Source organism: Echinops telfairi, unplaced genomic scaffold (genome assembly GCF_000313985.2).
Source record: "Echinops telfairi isolate 266 unplaced genomic scaffold, ASM31398v2 ScPeMD7_5592;HRSCAF=6446, whole genome shotgun sequence".
Taxonomy (NCBI): Eukaryota; Metazoa; Chordata; class Mammalia; order Afrosoricida; family Tenrecidae; genus Echinops; species Echinops telfairi.
Window position 1 is genome coordinate 8,348,768 of NW_022109491.1, and position 13,617 is coordinate 8,362,384.

Genomic DNA, 13,617 nt, shown 5'->3' on the forward strand with positions numbered 1-13,617 from the left:
GTGCCTGTTAAATATGTTAATTGTTCCAGGAAAGAATGAAAGAGAGAGAGGATGATGCTGTTGGGGCAAATACCTGGAGCTTTAAATAGCTATGTGTCAGGGTTCTCTCCCGCTTGCCATAATCTGCAGATCTAACCGATCAGCAAATATTTACTGAGCATATGTTATGTGCCAGATATTGCTTTAAGGATAGGGCTGATGGTTGGAGGATTATAATAATGGATAAGGCTGGCAAATATCTCGGCCTTCCTTTACCCCACATGTCAATGACCCAAAGTAGAATAAGCACATTTCTTGCAACCTGGGAAAGTTCAGGATAATCCTCTACTTTCCTTCCTGGAGGTAAACTGCTAATGGGAGATCAGCAAATCAAAGGAAAGCCCCCCATAAAGCCAGCCTCAGGGGTTCCCCCGAACCAGTTGGGCAGCTCTTCCCACACAGGGGGCGCGAACCAGAAGAGGCCAGTGAAATAGAAAACTTAGCAGCACGGGCTGCTGGCTTGGAGGGCTTAGGGAGCGAGAGGGCAGGAACCAGGAAACAGGAGGTTAAAGTACTCGTGGCAAGAGCCCTGGACGGGGAGTCTGGGGACCAGCCCTAGCTGTCCCCAGCTAGCTCGGTGACCTTGGGCCAGTCCTGAGCTTCCCCGGCATCAGTTTCCCCAGAGCAGTACGACCAGGAGGAAGTAAGACACGGTGGGATTCGGGGTCCAGGGGCGGGAGGAGCGGGGACGAGGCGGCCGGACTGAGGCCAAGTGGGGTAACGGCCGGCGTGGGGGAGCCAGGGCGGGGCCGGGCCGGGGCGGCTCACCCACCGAGCGCCACCTGGCAGGCCCTGCGCAGCTGGGAGTGCTGGGGCCGCTTCACCTCCTTGTCGGCCAAGATCTTCTCCAGGGCCCGGGACACGAACATGCTCTTGGTCTGGCTCTCCTGCATTGCCCCAGCCCGACGAGGGCTGGCAGCCCCGCGGGCGGGCGGCGCGCACAAGCGGGCGAGCGAGGCTGCGGGCCCGGCGTCCCGGCCGGTACCCGCCGCGTCCGTCCGCGCCGCCCCGTCAGGAAGCGACGCCGCGGCCCCACGGCGCCGCCATGTTGGAGCGCGTCACGTGACCACGTGACTGGTGGAGCCGCTCCGCCCGCCGGGCGTCCGTCGACCCCGTGACCCCGGCGGGGCGGGGCCTGCGTTTGGGGGCGGGGCGGCGTCGGCCCGGCCCGGAGGGGAGGGGCTGAAGGCGGAGGCCGGAAGGAAGGCGGGCTGTGCCGAGCCGAGCAGGGCCGGTGAGGGGAAATACAGAGAGCCGAGAGGTGACGGCTTGAGAAGAGGGGAGGGCGAGGAGGATGGACGTGGAGGTGGCGGGATCAGAGAGGAGGAAGGAGGAGGCGAGACGGAAAGAAGGGCGAGGAAGGGATGAGGTGAAGCCCCGAAGAAAGACCGACCCGGAGGTGGGGGGAGGGGCGCGAGTGAAAAGGGCCGCGGGGAGAAGAACCGAGAAGGAGAAGCGAACGCGGAGAAGACGGGAGGGGCGAGGCGCTAAAAGGAGGCGAGAGGGAATTCGGTGAAAAGGAGAAGAGAGGCGGATGCCATGGAAAAAGATGGTGTCGGGGGAGGAGGTGAGAAAGAATGGAAAGAGAGCTTGCTGGGGAGTGGAGAGAGAAACAGGAGATGAACGGGAAACGGCGCGAGAGGGTGTTTGTGGACACTTTCCCCACACCGCATTCACGTGCCCATTGGCAAAGCACCCAACATCCACCCTGCCTCCCACCCCCAGGGACCACAGTAGATCTAGCTCACTTCTGCTTCTGGAGTGCCACCTCTCACCACCAGCCCACCTCCCTCCGGAGTGTACTGGGCTAGTTTCATAAACCTGTGCTTCCTCACAGTGCTCTGAGCTGGCCAGGAGTGTGTCCTGCCTTTGGAGGATGGAATGGAGGCCGCCAGTGTCACACAGCCTGCAAAATGAGGGTAAGGAGGTGTCTGACACCAAGGCCCCTGCCGCCGCTGATAGCACAGCAATGATTGGTGATGTCCTCTGGACCCCTTCCTCATTCATCTCTCCCAAAGGAGAACCTTCTACAAGGACAAGGCCCCTTCTTGCAAACCTCCCAGGCAGTTGAGCTGAAATGCTCAGGTCCCAGCTCAAGTATCTACCTCCTCAGGAAGGCCCTCACTGACCACTCAGCCCCTCTCTCCTACTTAATGATATTTGTAACATTTTTTTTGACCTGTTGTCTACTAGAGTGTGGGCCAGAAAAAGGCCAGGCTGTATCCCATGAGCCGCATAGGGTGTCTTCTGGCCTTTACAGTGTGACTTTGCAGCTCCTTTTATCAGAAGATTGAGTATATTTCTCTACCCTCTTCAGTCAAGATTAGCCTCTGACTTGCTTTGGCCTATAGAAAGCGTCTGTTCCGCACACCATCTTGCAGAATGTGAGCACCATGAGCACACAACTCCACGTTCAGCATACACAAACACTGCCCTCTGGTAATGCTGACTCAGCAACCCGATAGGATGGGATAGAACTGCCCCTGTGGGTTTCCAAGACTGCCTACTCTTTGTCTTTCTCTTGAGGAGTGGCTGATGGTTTCGGGCTAGTGGTTTTGAACTGCTGAACTTGCAGTTAGCCCACTGTGTAGCCACTATGCCACCAGGTGCTCAATAACTACTTCTGGAATGAAAGAGTGGGTGAATGGGAGATTTGGGTCCGCCGGATTTAAACTTTCAATCAGGAAGTTATTTGTGGGGCGGGGCAAGGTGTACGGGCACAATAATGATTCTCCAAATGTATCCACATCATAATCCCTAGGACTTGTTATCTTACATGGCAAAAGGAACTTTGCAGATATGATTATGTGCAGGATCCAAAGATGAAGAAATTATTCTAAATTACCAGGTGGGCTGAATGTCTTCACCAACGGCCTTATCAGAGGGACACAAAAGCATCAGAGTTGGCAGATGAGATGTGATGACCAAAGGAGAGGTCAGGGTGAGTAGGGCCATGTGCCAAGGAGTACGTTGGCCTCTAGAAGCTGGAAAGACCCAGAAACGTTCTCCCATAGAGCTTCCAGAAGGAACAACCCTGTCGTCCCATTTTAGACTTTTGGTCACCGGAACTCTTAAGGAATGAGTGTTGCTTGAAGCAATGAAAGTGTTGGACTGCTTACCAGAAAGTCAGCTTTTCAAACCCACCAGCTGTTCTGGGGGAGAAAGATGAACTGTCTGCTCCCTTTAAGATCCACAGCCTCAGAAACCCTATATAGGGTCTCTGCGAGTCACATCGACTTGATGACAGTGGGTTTGGTGATTTAAGCCACTAACCTGTTAGCATAAAGATGGTTCTGATGCAGAGAGGACGACGGGGCCAAGCGCCCAAGCCCAGCTATGTTGACTTACTCCCCAGAAGAATGTAATACAGAGGACAGCACTAAAGATATAGCCCAGGGAGAGTGGCAGATCTGTCCAGACCACACAGGTGCAAACTAAGAGAGAGAGAGTGGACCTCATCATGGCCCACCAAGCCCCAGGGATGAGATCATTGCTTGGAGCAGCCAATGCACAGAGAAGACTGTAGGGCCAGCCCCACCACAAGACATGACACTCCCCTCACTGACCCATAGTGCTACGGGGATAGCATTGGAGACACTGTGTGGAAAGTGTGCCTGGTCTGCTCCAAGTACAGCGGGTTGAAATGTGAAGGGAGTGCAAGGGGAACAAAGTAACAAAGTCCCCAAGGAATCATGAAAATAGACTTATGGCTCAGGGGGCAGGGCTTGGCACATCATCAGACCCAATTGGAAAGCATTCATAAGGGTCAGCAGACAGACCTGGCACTATTTATCTTTTTTGTTTGTTTTCATTTTCTTTCGCTCTATGTCTATATAAGATAGGCAGGACAAACAATCTCAAGGAGAAAACAACTGGTTTGGCAGAGCTGGGGGGACATGGGAAAGGAGAAGGCAGGGAGAGAGACCAGGAGCCAACAAACTAAGGGATAAGGGAACAACAAGAGATCTAAAATTGATGATGAGAGTGTATAATGTCTGGTGGGGTTTGATCAAGTGCAATGTATCTGAGAGGAATTACTGAGAACCAAATAGAGGGTGAGCATGATAGGGGGATAGGAGGAAGGTGAAAGGAAATAGAGTAAAGAACTAGGAGGCAAAAGCTATTAATAGAGATATAGCTATAGGCATGTATATACATAAATATATTTATAATGATAGGGATAGAGGTCAATGTACATATACTTATATGTTAAGTATTAAGATAGCAGATGGACTTTGGGCCTCTAATCAAGGCCTCCCTTAGCACAAGAACACTTTGTTCTAATAACCTGGCACTGTTTGATACCTTCCTGGCACCATCACTGAAGACAAAATGGGTGCATAAGCAAATGTGGTGAAAAAAGTGGATGGTGCCCAGCTATCAAAAGATATAGCATCTGGGGTCTTAAAGGCTTGAAGTTAAACAAGCGGCCCTCTTGCAGGGAAGCAAATAAGTCCACATGGAAGAAGCACACCAGTCTGTGTGATTATGAGATGTTGACAGACTCAGGTATCAGGTATCAAAAGACCCAAAACAAATAACTATCTCAGTGTGAACTAGGAGGGTTGGAATGGAGACCCAAAGCCCTCTGTGGACAATTGGACATCCCCCACAGAAGGGTTACAAGGAAGGGATGATTCAACCAGGGTGCAGTATAGTACCTACAAAACACACGTCATTCCTCTAGTTCCCTGAATGCTTCCTCCTCACCCCACTACCAGAACCCAGTTCTACCTTACAAATCTGGCTAGACTGGTCTGGAGTACACACATTGGTACAGATAAGAGCTCTTGATAACGTGGAATTCAGGACGCATAACTCCCTCAGGAACTGTAGTGGGAGTAGCTACATCATGAGGGTAGGAGGATGATGGTGGTGGGGAGGGAGAAAGGGGGTACTCATCACAAGGTTGGCTATATAGCCCCCCCCAGGGGACAAATAACAAAATGTGGGTGAAGGAGACAATGAACAGTGTAAGATAAATAATAATATATAATTGATCCAAGGATTTGGGAGGGTGGAGGAGGGAGGGGAAAAAAGAGGAGCTGATACCAAGGGCTCAAGTAGAAAGAAAATGTTTTGGAAATGTTGATGGAAACATATGTGCAAGTGTGCTTAATAAAATCGAATGGTAAATTGTGATAAGATTTGTAAGAGCCCCCCAATAAAATTATTAATAACACCCCCCAAAAAAAAGATGGTCTGATGCTTAATGACCCTATAGAACAGAGTATAACTGCCGCATGGGGTTTCCTAGGCTGTGATCTTCATGGAAGTAGATTGTCACATCTTTTTCAGGCAGAGTAGCTGGTGGGTTCAGAATCAATGACCTTTAGCTTAGCAGCCAAACCCTAAACCTCTGTGCTACCAGGGTTCCCTTTCAAGCCACTGCATTGATGGCTTCTTCTAAAACTGGGTTGGCACAAGGAGTTTTAGCTTTAAAATCAGAAAGACAGACCTGAAGTTCAGGATGACCATGGTCAAGTCATTTTATCACCTTGAACCTCAAGTTCCTGACCTGTAAGCATGGGCAATCTTAATTGTAACTTGGAAAAATCAACTGAAATCGGATGCATATAAATCATGTACCTGTACTATTGACTGTTCTGACGAGGGACACATTGATAGTCTTGGAGAAAATAGGAAAATATAGAAGAAAATGCAAATTCCCCCAAAAGATCATACTAACTAGTCTGGTGGAGACTCAAAACTATAGCTCTGGGATGCCCTTTAACCTTGGAGTCCAACCCCAGACTGGAGGCCACCTACCAGCCAAAAGACAGAGTGGCTCATAAGTAAATACCACCCATGAGTGCTGTGCTCCTCTACACACAGTCATCTGATAACATCATCATTTGATCTCCCCTTTGACCCATTGTAAATTCCTTCTAGTTTTTAATATTTTCTGCTTTCTTTTCAATTACATATCTTTTACTTTGTTAATGTTGGTTTTGAGGTGTTTTTATTTCTGTTTTTCTTTTGGTATGTTTTTCTGTATATGAAATCCAATATAGGAAAATTTATAAAGGCAGTAATTGGATTAATGGTTCCTTGGGGGTATGGCAGGGGAGGTTGGGGCAAGTGCAAAGCTAATAACAATGAGTATAAGAAAGAAGAAAATGTTCTAAAATTGATTCTGGTACCTGGTGCCGGGGGCTTGAGTGGAGAGGAAATGTTTTGAGAATGATGAGGGCAATGAATGTACAAATGCGCTTTACACAATTGATGTATGTGTGGATTGTGATGAGAGTTGTATGAGCCCCTAATAAAATGATTTTTTAAAAAAGAGTTGAACGAGCCCCCAATAAAACTATTTTTAAAAGATTAAAAAAAAGAAAAAAAAATTGATTCTGGTGATGATTGTACAACTTTTCTTAATATGAAAGAACTGGTGAATTGTATGATATGTGAATTATATGCCAATGGAACTGTCTTAAGAATCTGAATGAGAGCTATAGGTCAGTATTTACTCGATAGAAGGGTTCGCAAACCTTTGAGACAGATGAGCCAACCCAGTCCATCCTAACAATTTTAAAGTTATTTGAAAGCCATAAATATATTTTTATAAACAAATGAAATCACCGTTGTCTGAATAATGCCCTTTAAAATGTTTTCAATTTTACTTCAGAGCCACATGTACATACCAAAAGAGCCACATATGGTTTGAGAGTCAGTTTGCCGACCCCTGCTTTAGACCAAAGGTAAAAAGGTAAGAGGGACAAGGAGACTAGATAAATGGAAACAGTACAACCAGAATGGGAATCATGAGAATGCTAGCACATTGTGAAAAGTGTAATACTATTCAATACCACCGAATGTAGAAATTGTTAGATGAGACCCTAATTGTTAAATGAGAACCTAATTTGGTATGCAAATTTCCTCTGAAAACACAATAAAATATTGTTATAAGAGTTCAGGACCTTGCAAGGCTAGTCAATGACCCATGAGTGGTTTTGTTTTTTTTAACTTTTTATTGTGAATTAGGTAAAAGTTTACGGAGCAGATCATCAGTTTTCCATTTAATTCATACACATTTTGTTTTATTTTTTTGAGATATATAAATATTATATTAAAGTCATCCAGAGCATGAGAGATAAGATATTAAGATAATGGAGTCAGAAACAATTCATGGTAGCATGCTCACCTCAGCCCTTGCTTGGTGGTCCTCGTGGGGGGAGCCCGGCCACGAGAGCAGGAGAGAGCCTCAGGAGCGAGAGTAGGTGAGCCCCCCCATATTTTGTTTTATCTCATTGTGTCCCCTCAATGTAACATCACTTATCCTACTTCTTCCCTGTGTTTTCTATTTCTATTCCTCCTACTTGCCTAACCCTCTGATGAAGGTTGCCTTGGGTTAAATGCTGGCCTTTTGATCTTAAAGGCTTGATTATTCCAATGTGAGGGCATAACAAGTGATTTTTTTAACTTACAGCAGAATTGGCCAGGTGTGCCAATTAAATTAAATTAGTAGCCAAACAGCAACAACAACCAAACCAGTTGCCCTCCAGTTGATTCTGCCTCATGGCAACTCCTTGTGTGTCAGATTAGTACTGTGCTCCCTAGGGCTTTCAGCAGCTGATTTTTTGAAGTAGATCACCAGCCTATTCTTCCGAGTGCCTCTTGGTGGCCTCAAACCATCACCTGGGTTCGCAGGCGAGTGCTTTACCATTGTGCCACCAGGGCTCATTTTCCCCTATGGTATATGAGCCGGTATCCCCCAAAACTGGAGTTGCGCTGGGTGCAGCGGAGTTTTCGGTAATACACATTTTCCCCACTAGGTGAGCATCAAGCAACTCGCTCTGAGTTAGTGCACCCAGTGGCGTTTTCTGGGAAGGTTCTCTCTGGTCACAGTGATTGTTTTCATAAAAGCAGTTTAGCCCGAACCTCGTTTTTTGTGATAGCTGATTTACGAGAACCATACGACTGTGAAATTTTGTTTCCTACTCAGGAAAAGTGCTGCCAAAACTGTTGTGATGTTGCACACAGCTTACAAGGACAGCGCTATGGGGAAAACTCGTGTATGAGTGGTTTTCTCGTTTCAAAAAAGGCAAAATGTTTATTGATGACAAACCTCGTTCTGGGTACCGTCAACTTCCTGAACGGACGAAAATGTCCACTTGTAGTGCATTTGGAGTTTGTTCCACAGGTCAGACTGTTAATCAAGCTTTCTATTTAGAGGTTCTGAAAAGATAGCACAACAGTGTGACCAAAAAGGCCTTGATTTGTGGCAGACGGGACTGGATTTGTCACAACAATGCACCTGCTCACACAGCCGCCATCTCAGTGTGCCAGTTTTTGGCAAAAAACAGCAGCATTCCTCTCTTGCCCCACACACCTTACTCACCTGACCTCTCTCTGTATGACTTCTTTTAGTTTTTACAAATGCAGAGAAGACTCGAAAGGACAGCAATTCGATGATGGAGAAGAGGTGAAGAAAAAACGAGAGCAGTGTTGTCAGCCATCCAAACAGATGAGTTTGAATCACAGATTTGACAAATGTATTAAGTGCAATGGAGAGTACTTTGAAGGTGATAAGGTTGTTTTGTAAAAAAAAAATTAAAATACATAGCTTTGGGGAAGAAAATTCCGTTTTTTGGTACCCCCTTGTATGGCCATCGTTTTATCAACCAGTAAATTACCATTGCTTTTAAGGAGGTAAAAGCTGGAAGCACAACACTCCACACCTTGAAATCACTTGTCAATTGCATTAGACTTTAAACTCTGAGCACCTCATTTGCAGAAGTTTATGGATAACTGCGAAAGTCCAAAATTATTTGCAGAGTCCCCACGTGGATTAAGCTTTGATGTGAACAGTCTTGTCCTTGGGCAGATCTCATTGGAAAGTAGTTCATCTCCACTTCCACCCCATCCCCACCCCCACCCCCACCCAGCCCAAGGAGGAGCTGTCTCCCTTAGGCGCTTGCCTTGGTGTGGCCGATGCTGTGGTATATTGATATGCTGACAATCATGCTTTTTTGACAATTCCTTTGTGCTCCTATCCCCTTTTAAAATCTCTGTATCTCAGCAAAACCCTTGGAACCATTATGACCTCATGTTAATAGTCTCCCTCACCCTGATCATATCTCTTTACTTTTGTCCTCGTTAAGATTTAACAGATGTTCTCCTTGAATTGTATTTGAGATTTGGGGTCTCTTGTATGCTAAAACACAATCATCAGTAATGAGTATTTCGTACAATATTTGAAATAAAGGGAAAAACCGGATCGCCCCCACTATAGAAAGAGAAATCTCAAAATATAATTCTATGTATATATAAATGGCATTGGAGTGGTGAATGTTTTACTGTATCACAATAATAACATTAAGGGGAAAATGTAATTCTATCCTTGGTCAAACCAATATAGGGAACATTTGTAATAAGTGCCTTATATTTGTAAGGAAGGTTCTTGATTCATTCCAAGTAAAACATACCTGGCACATCCAAAAAATCAAACAAACTTACTACTACCCTGTTTCCTCGAAAATAAGACAATGTCTTATATTAATTTTTGCTCTCAAAGATGCGCTAGGCCATATTTTCAGGGGATATCTTATTTTTCCATAAAGAAGAATACGGTACACATTTATTGTTTAATTAAAAGAGACTTCACACTTCCTGTCTGCTCTGGCTGCATTGTGGCCAACAGTGAGCTGCGTGGGGTGGGGGGGGGGGGGGCGCCCGCCACTGCAGTCCAGAGTTACGGTACCTTCAGGGGGCCTTATTTTTGGGGAGGTCTTATTTTCAGGGGGATGCCTTATATTTCAGCAAGAGGCAAAACTGTAAGTAGGTCTTATTTTGGGGGGATGTCTTACTTTCGGGGAAACACGGTAGCAAGCCGATTAGGATTCGTAGAGACCCTATAAGACAGAGTAGAACTGCCCCAGTGGGTTCCTGAGACTAACTCTTTACAGGAATAGAAAGCCTCATTTTTCTCCCATAGAGCAGCTGGTGGTTTTGAACTGCTGACCCTGAGTTTAGCAGCTCAATACATAACGATTATGCTACCAGGGCTAAGTGCTTTCTCATTATCGATATTTTTATTTTATGTTCATTACTATCTCAGTTAAGGAGTTCTGGTGATGCAATGGTGCATTCAGCTTCTAACTGCAAGTTTGAGCCCACCAGTCACTCAACAGGAGAAGGATGAGGTCATCTGTTCCTGTAACTGTGACAACCTTGGAAACCCTATGGGGCAGTTCTACTCTCTCCTGCAGGGTTATTATGAGTCAGAATCAACTTAAAAGGAACTGGGGTTGTGTTTTTGATTTACTACCTCAATTCATGATCACACCCCTCAATAACATTATGGCTGTTGTAAATACTTAGCCAGAATCACTTGAAACATTTCAATCTCTTGGTCAAATATGACAGTGATGAGATATAACTTCTAGACTTGAGAGTCTCCAAGGTGAGAAGGAATTCACAGAGTGATAAAAAGATTCCAGATGGGCAAAAAAACAGAGCCAGTGTTCCCCACTGGTAACCTTTAGATAACCCTTAAAAAGAGGAGCGGGAAAGATGGGAAGGGAAAGCTGATGGAGTCAGGGATAGGTGGCAAGCTCTGCAGTGTTATCATTCTTAATAGAGTGTGATTAACTCCCTGGAAACTGTTAGATCTCTCCGTAGCTAGATATACCTCGGTCCTTGGCTCTGTGCGAGAAAGAATTCATGCCGAAGCCTGGCTCGTGATCCAAATGAGTTTTATGAAAGTTAGAAGACGTTTTAGGTTTACATGGCACCCGTGGGGCTCCTCCCGAACATGCGGCCTGGTTAGAAGCTGCTCGGCTTTACGCGAAAGTGTCCCAAAGTCCTGCCAAAGCTCTCTGCGCCAAAGTTCTCTCTCTCTTTTTCCTCAACTCCAGGCTTCTGCCTTTACAAGGATTCCACGGGGAGGCGTGGTGGATGACCCCTGATCGACCCCATTGGCTGAATTGAATTCACCTGGCCTAGGTGGGCCAATTCAGGTTCACGCCCACCCATGCCTACCACAGGAAACCTTAGCCTCTGGGCATGTGCAGTGCGCCACTCTGTTCCTGTAGCTTGGCCCTCTGGGCATGTCTTAACGGACATTCCCCCGCCCTATGCTAGTCTACCTAACATTCCCCCATGAAGAGATAAGGACCCAAATCTTTGGGGGTACTGGGCGATGACATCTCTAGCTACTTCCTGCTGGCAAAGGTGGCGAAGTGGGGCTTTGGGTCCATACACTTCCTACTCTGTTAGAAGGGATTGCCCATTTAGGGCCCAGGATGGATAAGGTTGAGGTGGGTTCAGCAGACAGTGGTCCTGGAGCTGGCACACTTGGTTCAGAGGCCTTGGTAACCTCGAGGTAAAAGCAATAGGACCAACAGTTCCTGGGGGCACAGGAGAAGGGGAGGCGGGCGAAGGAATGGTGGGGGGTGGGGGTGGGGGGGTGTTGGTTGTCAACCCACAGACAAGGGAACAACAAATGATCTAATATCAATGGTGAGGGCATAGGATGCCTGGTGGGGCTTGATCAAGGGCAATGTAGCCAAAAGGAAACACTGAAACCCAAATGAAGGCTGAACATGAGTGGAACAAGAGGAAAGTAAAAGGAAATAGATGAACTAGGAGGCAAAGGATATTTATAGAGGTCTGAATACAGGAATGTACATATGTAAATATATTCATATGTAACAATAGGGAAATAGATCTATTTATATAAGTTAAATAAGGCAGAAGACGGACATTGGGCCTCTACTCAAGAACACTTTTGTTCTAATCACCTGGCATTCCGTGATGCTCACCTTCCCAACATGATCTGATCGCTGAAGACAAAATGGGTGCATAAGCAAATGTGAGAAAAGTTGATGGTGCCCGGCTATCAAGAGATATAGGTCTTAAAGTCTTGAAGGTAAACAAGTGGCCATCTAGCTGAGAAGCAACAAAGTCCTTATGGAAGAAGTATACCAGCAGCCTGGGCTATCATGAAGTGTTGACAGGATCAGGAAACAGGCCTCACAAGACCACAAACAAACAAACAAACAAACGCATATTGTTGAGAATGAGATGGGTTGGAGCAGAGACCCAAAACCCACCTGTAGACAATGGGACATCCCCTCACAGAAGGGTCACAAGTAAGGGATGAGTCAACCAGGGTGCAGTAGAGCACTGATGAAACAATATTCCTCTGGTTCCTTGAGGCTTCCTCACCCTCCACTATCATGACCCCAGTCTTGCCTTTCACTGCAGGCTAGACCAGAGCATGTTCATAGGTACAGATAAGAGCTCATGACAGAATCCAGGACAGATAAACCCCTCAGGTACAGAAACTAGTGATACCAGAAGGGTAGGGGGAAGCCGAGGAGATGAGGGGAGGAAGGGGGAATCGTTCTACACAACCACCACCACCGCCCCTGCCCCAGGGGGACAAACAACAGAAACCACAGGGAAGGGAGACACTGTTGGTGTAAGATATGAAAAAAAAAAATAGCAATTTATAATTCATCAAGGGGTCATGAGGGGATGGGGAAAGGGAGGGGAAAAAGATACCAAGGGCTCAAATAGAAAGTAAATGTTAAGAAAATAATAATGACAACACATGTACAAATAATGCTTGATATAATTGATGTATGGATGGTTATAAGAACTGTAAGAGCCCCCAATAAAATTATAATAAAAAAATACACAAGTTGGTAAATAAATGAACATACAAATGCAGTAAGTAAAAAAGTGATCAGGTTTACCCAATGCAATATGTCATTTGATTTTTTTATTACCATTTTATAGGGGGCTCATACAGCTCTTATCATTATACATACATCCATTGTGTCAAGTACATTTGTACATATGTTGCCACCATCATTTTCAAAACATGTTCTTTCTACTCGAGCCTTCATCAGCTCCTCATTTTTCCCCTCTCTCCCGTACTTTCTCTCCCTCATGAACCCTTGATAATTTATAAATTATTATTTTTTTCATGTCTTACACTGGCCAATGTCTCCCTTCACCTACTTTTCTGTTGTCTGCCCCCCTGGGAGGGGGTTATATGTAGATCATTGTGTGTCCCCCTTTTTACCCTCACCTTCCCCTTCCCCTCCTGGTATCACTACTCTCATTATTGGTCCTGATGAGTTTATATGTCCTGGATTCCCTGTTTCCAGCTCTTACCTGTACCAGTATGCATGCTTTGGTCTAGCCAGGTTTGTAAGGTAGAATTGGGGTCATGATAGTGGTGGGGAGGAAGCATTAAAAAACTAAAGGAAAGTTGTATGTTTCGTTGGTGCTGTACTGCACCCTGACTGGCTCTTCTCTTCCTTGTGACCCTTCTGTAAGGGGATGTCCCATTGTCTACGGACGGGCTTTGGGTCTCCACTCTGTGCTCCCCCTCATTCACATTGTTTTTTTTGTTTGTTTGTTTGTTGGTTAGTTTTGTTCTTAGATCATTTTATTGGGGGCTCGTATAACTCTTATCACAATCCATACATACATCCATTGTGTCAAGCACATTTGTACATTTGTTGCCATCATCATTCTCAAAACATTTTCTTTTTCTACTTGAGCTCTTGGTATCAGCTCCTCATTTTTTCCCCTTCTTCATCCTCCCCCCATGAACCCTTG

At 45.9% G+C, this 13,617-nt stretch overlaps 1 long non-coding RNA gene across 1 annotated transcript; it reads left to right on the forward strand.

Annotated features, from left to right (window-relative positions):
- Window positions 1-1,249: 1,249 nt before the first annotated feature.
- Window positions 1,250-8,498, forward strand: LOC123522321. Its single transcript, XR_006680586.1, has 3 exons — window positions 1,250-1,300; window positions 1,877-1,958; window positions 8,410-8,498. It is a non-coding gene; the product is annotated as an uncharacterized LOC123522321 (long non-coding RNA).
- Window positions 8,499-13,617: the final 5,119 nt, after the last annotated feature.